Source organism: Paramormyrops kingsleyae, unplaced genomic scaffold (assembly GCF_048594095.1).
Source record: "Paramormyrops kingsleyae isolate MSU_618 unplaced genomic scaffold, PKINGS_0.4 ups45, whole genome shotgun sequence".
NCBI lineage: Eukaryota > Metazoa > Chordata > Actinopteri > Osteoglossiformes > Mormyridae > Paramormyrops > Paramormyrops kingsleyae.
In genome coordinates this window covers 240,669-250,339 of record NW_027325983.1, presented here as the reverse complement: position 1 = coordinate 250,339, position 9,671 = coordinate 240,669, and the positions used below count along the sequence as shown (strand labels likewise).

Here is a 9,671-nt window from a genome sequence, read left to right as displayed (position 1 = left end):
ACCCCTGCTGGTTGCCACCGGGGTGGGAGTAGACGCAGTGGCGGCAGACATGGTCATGGAGCTGGGTGCCGGCGGCCCAGTGCGGCATTTCCTCCGACGGCCTCCACTACTGGTGCTGGTTCGTCCTTTGGGGTTAAGGTCACATTCGATCTTCCTTCTTCCTCATACTTTTTCTACCTCCAGCTGAGGTCCATGCTTAGGGCCTGTAATATCTCTTTTTCCTTGCTTCTTCCTCTTCACCCGCTGTGCAGATTTGCTCTGTCCTTTCACCTGTTTCTAAGCCCGTGTCCTGTCTCTATTCTCTCCTCTGCAGATCCTCTCATAAACCTCTCCCCATGATTTCTGTCTGGCAGGGGGAGCTCTCTCCAAACCCTGTCCTATCTTGGAGTGTTATTTTTCATAATATTAAAAACTGCTCTAAAAATCCCAATCACCAGCAAACACAATTTAAGTTTCTTCACAGGTTGTACCCCACTCCCCGGAAATGCCATCTCATGGGCTTAGAGCCTGACCCCATATGTCATTTTTGTCCCCTTCAGGTCCCTGGTACCTTTCTCCATATGTTCTGGGACTGTCCTCCAGCGCCTGCTCTTTGGGATTATGTGGCCAGATCTCTCTCATCAGTTCTTTCCTCTCCCATCCCTCTGTCTCCCGTGGTCCTTCTTCTCCTGGACTTCTCTTCTCTTCTCTCTCTCGCTTCCAGCGGAGGCTCCTGATATCCGCCTCCTTAGCGGCTAAGTTGTTATTAGCCTCTCGTTGGAAGTCTCCTGATCGTGCCATTCCCACTGTCTGGAAGTCTCCTGATCGTGCCATTCCCACTGTCTGGAAGTCTCCTGATCGTGCCATTCCCACTGTCTGGAAGTCTCCTGATCGTGCCATTCCCACTGTCTGGAAGTCTCCTGATCGTGCCATTCCCACTGTTTGGAAGTCTCCTGATCGTGCCATTCCCACTGTCTGGAAGTCTCCTGATCGTGCCATTCCCACTGTCTGGAAGTCTCCTGATCGTGCCATTCCCACTGTCTGGAAGTCTCCTGATCGTGCCATTCCCACTGTCTGGAAGTCTCCTGATCGTGCCATTCCCACTGTTTGGAAGTCCACCTTCCTTGATCTGCTTCTGCTGGAACTCTCTGCAGCCTGGATTAACAACTCGTCTGGTTCTACGATCCAGAGCTGGCTCCATGACGTGCAACTGGTAAAGGACTGGCTGTGGGTCACGTCCTGAGGCCGTATCCCTTGTTTTTTGTTTTGATTTTTACTTTCCTAATTTTGACATTTCTTACTGATTTAAGTATGTTATTTCTTTTCTCCTCAGTTTTTAGCTGCACTCTTTGGGGCTGGGTGCTGCCGGTGACCACTGTTGGTCCTTTGTCTCTTTTCCTTTGAGGTGCTGTCTCAGAGTGTATTGGGGGGGGGGGGGGGGTCGAGTGTGTTTTGTTCTGTTCCGTCTTGTTCTTTGTTATAAAATCTCCAATTAAAATTTGATCACAAAAAAAAAAAAAGAAAAAGCAGAAATCCTAGTTTCGATAACTTGAGAGTGAAGATGCAATCCCTAATACTAATAATGCAATTTATGGAAATTGAAAGATATATAAATGATTTTACTTAATAGTCAGTTCCTGATGTCAGCATTTGGATTGAGCAGGCTGCTATATTTGGTGCACATGAACCTTTCCAGCGTTGTTTTTCGCTGTTGTTCTGCATATCAGGGAATCTGTGCACCAACTGTCATGTTTTTATAGGTCAAGTTCCCCTGTTGAAACGCAGGCGGCCCAATTCAAGACCAGCGCATAAGTCTCCCAAGCCTATATTTCCTGTATCCAATAAGATGGCAGAATTTTTCTCAATGTGCAATACTGACTGCCAAGTGTGATATCTGTGATGTAGTTTTGTTGTAGAGTGACATAAGGATTCAGTTTAATTAAATGTGCTGTCCCCTGTCTTTTTAATCCCAAAGGACGAACCAGTACCAGTAGTGGAGGCCGTCAGAGGAAATGCCGCACTGGGCCGCCGGCAGCCAGCTCCATGACCATGTCTGCCGCCACTGCGTCTACTCCCACCCCGGTGGCAACCAGCAGGGGTCAGCAAGGCTCAGGACGCCGTAGAAATACAGCGGGAGGCCGGTCAGGACGTGGAAAGAGGTGTAAAAAACAAAAGGGACCATTTACAAAAAATTTACAGAGTCTACTACGCTTCCATAACAGCAAATTGGTAAACCCCTTCAACTCAACCTAGGTGGGTGAGAAGATCCCGTGTGAGGATCTCACCCAGAGTGACAACGAGGTTGCAACCATCCTTCACTGAGCTCTCATCGGAGGCGGACGCACTTCTCTCCCTCTCCCTCCCCTTATCTTCCCTGCTTTGCTTCTCTCGTCTCGTCTAGTCTACTGTCTTACTGTCTATACTTGAGAGACTCTCTCAGCCCTGCTCTTCAAAACTAAGGAAGTTATGGATTTGATCAACTGGTCTCTCAACGCAATTGACACCATCTTCTCGACGAGAAGCCCAGGTTCAGGGGAACCTGACTGTTCTGCAGGAACATGCGCAGCTGGCTACACGATGGACGGATGGGAGAAGTGGAGGGTCGTGTGTCTGGCAGCTCTTTCCGTGGAGGACATCGAAGACATTTAGGGACCTGAAGGGGACAAAAATGACATATGGGGTCAGGCTCTAAGCCCATGAGATGGCATTTCCGGGGAGTGGGGTACAACCTGTGAAGAAACTTAAATTGTGTTTGCTGGTGATTGGGATTTTTAGAGCAGTAATTTGAAATCAATACGCTAGATGGCAGACTTCCGAGAATTTCAATCCGGGTTTTGAAGCCTTTCTATATACATAAATATTCCGTTCACCATGCACGTTTTAAACGTCAAGTAACCACGATTGTATTTCTTTCCTGTTTATATGGCATTGTGTATTATACCAGATTTACAATAAATTAAAAAAGACATACGTTAATAAACAGCTGTCATGAAATGCTCGTATCGTCTTGGTCTCGCCAGCACATGAAATGTCTAAAGAATTTGCTTCTATAACACGATTGCTATGAATCAACACATAAATAATGACTCGTATAAATAGATTTACACTGCTCATAATCCAAACTATCATATTGATCTACATACAGAAGTTCGTGATACTGGATTAAAAAAATTTTTTTCTATTATTATTGATTATTATTAAGTATTGATTGGTTACACTTAGCTGTCTATGCATCTATGTTATACTGACAGTGAAATACTCTCCAATGTACCACTCTCACTGCTAATATACAGGGGAAACCAATCTGCCCAGTGGCCAGGCAAAATGGTTCCCCCTGCTATAAGGAATAAGCAGTAATTCCCAGGCACTGTATTGAACACACTGATCTGTCTATAGGTCCATGTGATACTGGCAGTGAAATACTCTCCAATGTACCACTCTCACTGCTAATATACAGGGGAAACCAATCTGCCCAGTGGCCAGGCAAAATGGTTCCCCCTGCTATAAGGAATAAGCAGTAATTCCCAGGCACTATATTGAGCACACTGATCTGTCTATAGGTCCATGTGATACTGGCAGTGAAATACTCTCCAATATACCACTGTCACTGCTAATATACAGGGGAAACCAATCTGCCCAGTGGCCAGGCAAAATGGTTCCCCCTGCTATAAGGAATAAGCAGTAATTCCCAGGCACTATATTGAGCACACTGATCTGTCTATAGGTCAATGTGATACTGGCAGTGAAATACTCTCCAATGTACCACTCTCACTGCTAATATACAGGGGAAACCAATCTGCCCAGTGGCCAGGCAAAATGGTTCCCCCTGCTATAAGGAATAAGCAGTAATTCCCAGGCACTATATTGAGCAGACTGATCTGTCTATAGGTCCATGTGATACTGGCAGTGAAATACTCTCCAATATACCACTGTCACTGCTAATATACAGGGGAAACCAATCTGCCCAGTGGCCAGGCAAAAAGTATAATCTTAAATAACTTGTTAAGAACAAGTATATATAGCCATGGAAAAAATTTAGAGATCACTTCACTTTTCTTCGTGTTCATTGCTTTTACAATTTGTTGGAGTGTGTCTGTATAAAATGTAAATGTTACTATTGTTCTATACACTATTGACCACACCCAGTTCAAAATTGCAAATTTAAAAAAAGGTTTGGAAAAAATAATAAATAGCAAATGTATATAATGTATTATACTTAGGAAATGACAAACTAAACAACACATATATATATATATTAGGGCTGTCGAAATTAACGGGTTAACGCGGATTAATCCATCATCATGATTAATCTGATTAAAATTTTTTACGCAATTAACCCATCTGCAGTGCAGAATGACTCTAAATCCCTGAAATGTCTCTGTCAACCCATTTCGGCCAGTTTTAGTGCATTCCATTTGCCCTGGGAACTCGTATTCCGAGTTGTATTCTGGAGTTTTGAAGCCGGAAGTGACAACATATGCGCTCCCGTTTCTCGGAGATCCGAGAAATATCTCGGAGCAGCACAGAGGATCCCGAGTTCAGAATCCAAGATGGCTGCGCCTTTTATCAACAGAAGGGAAAGTTGTAGTTTTATACTGTTTAAGCACTACTTCTCATTTATGGCTCATTAAATCAGTCGCACAAATTATACCGTCCAACTTATCTGTGGACGTGTTGCTACGGAGTTTTATACGTAAAGCACCGCGCGTAATGTGTTAACTGATATTGCTAATAATGGCAATTAACTGGGCTAGAATTGGATTTCATGATTAGTCGGATTATTTGTCGGATTTACGGTAGTTCGGGCTAATTGTAAGTGAACGAAGATAAACTGAGGTACCTTAAATATGACAAGTTGTCCGGCTCAGAAAAAATCTTGCTTTTTGATATGGGTTCATGGTATTGCACTTCTGTGGCAGATGGAATGCATCCGACTCGTGTTCAAGATGTTCAATAAACATGTTAAGTGCATATATATTCCCTTTTTTCTTGAGTCCGTTTGCTCATGTAAAATGAATTGTGATTAATATAGATTAAAAATGAATGATATTTAATCGTGATTAATCTAAATTAATCCACAGCAACCCTGTGATTAATCTGATTAAAAATTTTAATCGTTTGACAGCACTAATATATATATATATATATCTAACCTTGTGTACAAATTCCCTTCCCTGATCTGTCAGAATCCTTTTCGGTGCACCAAATCTGTAGCAAAAGTTCACTATGCACATAGTGACATCTTCAGCATTTTTCGATGGCAGTGGAAATGTTTCCACCCACTTCGTGAAATAATCTATCAGCACACATATGTACTGGTTTCCCCTGTCCGTCATGGCCAATTTGCCCACAAGATCCATGCCAATTAACTCCCATGGTTCAGTTACCTGTCAGACAAAATGTCATATATCAAAAAATATATCAGTTGTTCAATTTAAAAGTCATACAACATACTAATCAAATATCAAATAATGAAGACTTACAATGATGGGTGGGTGCTCTTCTATGGATTTGACAGTCTTCTTTGATTGACATTCTGAGCATTGTTTAATCTGTAGTTAGAAAAAGAACATCTATTATGTTATTAAGAGAAAACATATTAGAAATAAAAATAGTGAATTATTCCTGAATTAATTCAGTAAAGTGCCATAGGTTGTTATACATTGCACGCAAAGTATTGAATGAAGCTCTAAGTTCAGGATTAATAACATACTTTTGTTGCTACTCTATGTAAAAGACTAAAAATAATATTAACAGTAATACAATGAATAACCCAAACTGATATTATTAATAACATCAAAACACAGATTAATTTAAGCACCTTGCAAGACATTTTTCCTTATGTCAGAAGGTCACGATGAAGTGTTTAAACTATGGTTTTGTAAGCTGTAGCATTACTGTACATGATTCATAAATGCTATTATTGATTCATTTTAGCCTGTGTGTAGTACTTAGTAATTGCTTTTTATTGGTGGGTGGTAATGAACAATATTTAGTCCAACTTTTACACTTGTCTGTGATGATTAAAAACTGTGCAGTTAATTTTTGTCAGTGGGACAAGATAAAACACAAAAACACAAGCCTAATGCTGTGCACCTTTTCGATATCTTGGGCCTATTTGCAGCATGTATTAGTGCGTCGGTGAATCACGTTCTAAGAAGCGCAGTTAAAGCGCAGTGAAAAAAACGTGCATTACAATGTTACCATTCTATCAAAAATGTAAATAAACATTTATGTCACTTGGTTAAATACATTATCAAAATTAAATTGCACATATCTGGCAATGGTGTATGCAGGGTTCCTGATTTTAGAATAATGTAAAATATATATGTAAATAGTACACTGTAACTGGCGCATTAGGATCAATGTTTATGTGTTACAGTTGTATATAAATTAGTGCCGATATAACTGTTAGTATCACATGGACCTATAGACAGATCAGTGTGCTCAATATAGTGCCTGGGAATTACTGCTTATTCCTTATAGCAGGGGGAACCATTTTGCCTGGCCACTGGGCAGATTGGTTTCCCCTGTATATTAGCAGTGACAGTGGTATATTGGAGAGTATTTCACTGCCAGTATCACATGGACCTATAGACAGATCAGTGTGCTCAATATAGTGCCTGGGAATTACTGCTTATTCCTTATAGCAGGGGGAACCATTTTGCCTGGCCACTGGGCAGATTGGTTTCCCCTGTATATTAGCAGTGACAGTGGTATATTGGAGAGTATTTCACTGCCAGTATCACATGGACCTATAGACAGATCAGTCTGCTCAATATAGTGCCTGGGAATTACTGCTTATTCCTTATAGCAGGGGGAACCATTTTGCCTGGCCACTGGGCAGATTGGTTTCCCCTGTATATTAGCAGTGAGAGTGGTACATTGGAGAGTATTTCACTGCCAGTATCACATGGACCTATAGACAGATCAGTGTGCTCAATATAGTGCCTGGGAATTACTGCTTATTCCTTATAGCAGGGGGAACCATTTTGCCTGGCCACTGGGCAGATTGGTTTCCCCTGTATATTAGCAGTGAGAGTGGTACATTGGAGAGTATTTCACTGCCAGTATCACATGGACCTATAGACAGATCAGTGTGTTCAATACAGTGCCTGGGAATTACTGCTTATTCCTTATAGCAGGGGGAACCATTTTGCCTGGCCACTGGGCAGATTGGTTTCCCCTGTATATTAGCAGTGAGAGTGGTACATTGGAGAGTATTTCACTGTCAGTATAACATAGATGCATAGACAGCTAAGTGTAACCAATCAATACTTAATAATAATCAATAATAATAGAAAAAAAAATTTTTAATCCAGTATCACGAACTTCTGTATGTAGATCAATATGATAGTTTGGATTATGAGCAGTGTAAATCTATTTATACGAGTCATTATTTATGTGTTGATTCATAGCAATCGTGTTATAGAAGCAAATTCTTTAGACATTTCATGTGCTGGCGAGACCAAGACGATACGAGCATTTCATGACAGCTGTTTATTAACGTATGTCTTTTTTAATTTATTGTAAATCTGGTATAATACACAATGCCATATAAACAGGAAAGAAATACAATCGTGGTTACTTGACGTTTAAAACGTGCATGGTGAACGGAATATTTATGTATATAGAAAGGCTTCAAAACCCGGATTGAAATTCTCGGAAGTCTGCCATCTAGCGTATTGATTTCAAATTTGATCGTGAACGCGCATTTCAAGGGGAAACATAGGGAAACTGAATTGAGCATTTAAGGAAGTTTCGAAAGCCAGTGTTTTTTTTTCTTCAAGATATATTCGAGGAAGTTACTCAGCTCACCATCAACACCACTGGAACAATCCTCCTTCTGAGAAGCCGCGCCTTTGCATGACCCTTTTAGTATTTGCGTTCATCATATATAAACCTCGTTTTTAATTCATTGGAAAGTGGCGGAGCAAATGCCATTAAAAATATAAATGCCAGGCTTTTCAATATTTACAATGAAACAATTTACAGGATGCTAACTTGCATATATATGACATTCAACTGAAAGTCATATAAACATCCCGCGATGTTATCGCCTACTTTGGTATATTATATAGAGAAGATAGGACGTTATAGCTGGGGGGAATGTAATTTGATTCATCTTTGTTTAGTGCATTGTTGTTTAGTTGTTTCGGCAACTCCCTTTTGAAAAAAGCATTCCATGCATAGAGCGTCAGTTTAGCTTAAAAACGATAGTGCACAGCAATAAGCACTTTCTGCCAGCTGGAGATTTCGGAGAATGACGCGTGTGCCCTTAGGAATACCCGCCGGAGAGTTACCAGCGAAATACGTGCAAACAGATTTTATACCTGTGAGGGCATGTTATGTTGCCGTTGAAGGCATTCATTAAATAAAAAGCCTTCAGGCATAAATGTGTAAACAGTGCCAGACACGAAACTAGAAGAGACAGAACTAAACTACATATTTTGCTAATTTTTAAATAACCAGTAACACTACTAAGACCAAATTAACAAAACTCTCAGCAGCACGTTTCCTCCTATTTTAGTGAGGAAGCATCCACATCCTCCACGACTTATCAGCCCCAGGTTATAAGTTGTAAAGTCTGTCAAGCTCTTGGGGAAAACAATCAGCTGAGACTTGGGATGGGAGACTCACAACACCGCCACCATCAAAGTAACTCATCAGAGAATATTTTTCCTCGGGCTGCCGCGAAAAACGGCTGGCGTGAGATTTTCCATTCGAGACAAATCCGCGCATACATAGGCCTTTACGTACGTGTAACAGTTTTATTACTTTGTACATAATCTGTAGGGTTTTCATACTACCCCAACGCTTTTGATCCATATTTGTTATCCAATTTTAGGTTTTATAATAGAAAACAGATTTGCCGTACGATTTTTAATTATTTTTTTTTTGCGTGAGCGTGAGAATAGCGCCAGATGCGCTACCTACAGAGCCACTATTATAAGCGTCCTCATCTCATTTATCACTGTATGGTACCATCACCCGATGCTGCAATAAAACACAGGCTGAAACGTACCGTGTGATCAGCTAGGAGGCTGGCAGGCTAGGAGCATGTGCCTGCGGGGGTCCAGCACGACGCGAGAGCCGGGAAGCCAGCCAAAAACGTTGAGTCGGACTCACACCATCTCGCCCACTTCCTCTTCAGTCGGCACCACACTGTTCACAGGTTCCGCTCATTCAGCTCCAGGACCACCAGACACCTTAACTATTTTCTGAAAGCCGTAAACATCCTTAATAATCTTATACACAAGTCAGTGTTATACTTATACCGTTAACTCAATTTTCCGTTTTTCATTTTATTGCTGCTGCTGTCCAGTTGTACCAAATTTTATTGTGTTGCATCACCAGGTGAAATTCTTGTGTGCTTGTACATTTGGCAAATAAACTGATTCTGAACCAGACACGCACGCGCACACACAAACACACCTACAGTAGCAGACAATTATTTATCGTACTGTATCGCTTGCTGTGAACAATGAATGGGTTGGCCCTGTAGCACCGGGGGACAACCATGCTGCCACAGTAAGTTTAACATGCGGTAGACAAACATTTAAATCTAACCTCTATTTATTCTAAGCAAACTCATTATTTTAAAATGTTTAATAAAACTAGTGAGGGCTTTGCAACTCCGCACAGAACAGAGGTGATATCTTCTTGTAGCTCAGGTCTCCACTGGGTGTGTC

General features: G+C 41.3%; 1 long non-coding RNA gene across 1 annotated transcript; it reads right to left on the bottom strand.

Moving 5' to 3' along the window:
• Positions 1–1,541: 1,541 nt before the first annotated feature.
• LOC140586373 (uncharacterized) lies at positions 1,542–9,354 on the bottom strand. Its single transcript, XR_011988196.1, has 3 exons — positions 9,005–9,354; positions 5,463–5,531; positions 1,542–2,632 (listed from the first exon to the last, which is right to left on the bottom strand). It is a non-coding gene; the product is annotated as an uncharacterized lncRNA (long non-coding RNA).
• Between the last annotated feature and the right edge of the window lie 317 nt (positions 9,355–9,671).